The following is a 2,313-nucleotide window of genomic DNA, read 5'->3' as shown; positions in this document are numbered from 1 at the left end:
TATAAAAATTGCTTTGAGAGAAAAAAGTTCTGTTTTTTTTTCTGCTATGCATCTATATCTGCTCTGGGAACTGTCATTTTAGTTCACCTGCACCTTAACCCCTACATTTGTACTGCATTTCTCTAATATTTACTTTTAACCAGAGGGAAGGAAGGTGAAAGGTATCACCCTGGCTTTTTGGCTTGAACATAACCGGTCTGTTTTTCTGCTGCCCTAGTGAGCTGGTAGGAGAAACCACCTCATATTGATCTTGTAGAAGTTTGGCCTTAGAAGCTTTTGTGACTATTTTAGTCCTCCGTTTGTTCTTTGGTTCATAGAGAAGCTTCTGACCTTAGGTAAAGACTCAGCACTTTCCCAGGAAACTGCTGCCTGATCACCTGGTCATCAGACTGGGAAGGAAGGTAGGGGTGTGTGTGTGTGTGTGTGTGTGTGTCCGTCCGTCTGTCCTACCCCTTCCAAATCCTCACCTGTCAGATTATGGATCAGTTCTAGGTGTCTTCAAATTCTCCAATTCTCTTCCATGGATGGAAAATTCCTAATAAAAAACTCTGAGACCTTTGACTCACAGGCAATGAAGTCAGGGTCTATTGAGTCCAGAGTTCATTAGAAACACCTGGAATGTATGACCCGATTTCAGCTTCCCCAGGCAAAAGACAGGATTATTTCTCAAGGTTATAAAGGCTCATAGAACGCTATCTCCCAACGTGCTCATTAGGGCTGATCTCAGTGTCATTGTGCAGCCTGTACTCCAGCCAACTCTGGCTGGATCCTAGGGGAACTGAAGACCTCTCTTTCCCAGGGATTAAGCTCTCTTGCTGGAATGTAGTACATTTCAGCCTGACTCACAGGTCTCCTGGGAACTCCTGCCTATATGCATTAGGCAATTTTGCACTTTTCCCATGTCCTAGGTAAAACTGCATTAAAGGATAATCAGGAGTGTAAACTATAACACGACTATTTCTGCTGCCGATTTCCTTAAAGAGAGTAATCCTAATAGAAACAATACCCTCAAAAACTCCAAAACTCTCAATTAATGAGGCAACCTAAATAAAGCACACTAGCCATAGTGCCTCATACAAAGCAGCTGCTCAAAAAATGCTACTCATGTCTCCTGTATTTTAATTAATTCTATTAAGTGGAAAGAGTGGAATTCCCACCTAGGTCTGAAATGACTCTGGAGTACATGCTCTTATCCACTACGCTTTGTTCCAGTATGATTGTTGGTTTTAATCATAAGCAATTTCATAAGTCTAAAATCATCAAAATTTTTGTAGCTATTATAAATGGGATTGAGGTCTTGATTTGGTTCTCAGCTTGTTATTAGTGTGTAGAAATGCTACTGATTTTCGTACATTAATTTTGCATCATGAAACTTGACTTAATTCATTGATCAAACCTAGGCATCTTTTGGAGGAATCTTTAAGGTATTCTAGGTATTAGATCATATCATCAGCAAACAAAGATACTTTGACTTCCTTTTTCAAATTTGGATGCCTTTTATTTATTGCATTTCCCTGATTGTTCTGGGTAAGACCTCCAGTACCATGTTGAATAGGAGTGATGAAAGTGGTCATCCTTGTCATTCTCTAGTTCTTAGGGGGAATGCGTTCAGCTTTCCTGCATTCAGTATTACATTGGCTATGGGTTTGTCAGATGTGGCTTTTATTATATTTAGGTATATTCCTTCTATGCCTAGTTTGTTCAGCATTTTTATCATGAAGGGATGTGGAATTTTATCAGTTGCTTTTTCTGTATCTATTGAGATGATTGTAAGGTTTTTGTTTTAAATTCTGTTTATGTGGTGAATCACATTTATTGATTTGTGTATATTTAACTAAACTTGCATCCCCTGAAAAAAGCCTACTTGATCATTGTGTATCATCTTTTTGATGTGCTGTTGTATTCAGTTTGCTAGTATTTTATGGATAATTTTTGCATTGATTTTCCCCACGGATATTAGTCTGTAGTTTTCTTTTTTGTGTGTCCTTGTCTAGCTTTGATATACAGGTGATACTTGCTTTGTAGAATGAATTACGGAGGATTCCTTCCTCCTTGATTTGTTCAGAAGAGTTTCAGGAAGACTGGTACTAGTTCTTCTTTGTATGTTTGGTGAAATTCAGCTGTGAATTAACTGGTCCTGAGCTTTTTGTTGTTGATTGAGAGATTGTGTGATTCAATCTCACTACCATTATTGGTTTATTCAGCATTTCTACTTGTTCCTGGAACAATTGGGAGAGTTTATATTTCAGGAATTTATCCGTTTTCTCAAGGTTTTCTTGTTTGTGGATTCATAGTTGTTTATAGTAGTCTCTG

The sequence above is a fragment of the Cebus imitator genome, unplaced genomic scaffold (assembly GCF_001604975.1).
Source record: "Cebus imitator isolate Cc_AM_T3 unplaced genomic scaffold, Cebus_imitator-1.0 Scaffold309, whole genome shotgun sequence".
Classification (NCBI taxonomy): domain Eukaryota; kingdom Metazoa; phylum Chordata; class Mammalia; order Primates; family Cebidae; genus Cebus; species Cebus imitator.
The sequence above is the reverse complement of the archived record's forward strand: the minus strand, read 5'-3'. Positions refer to the sequence as shown.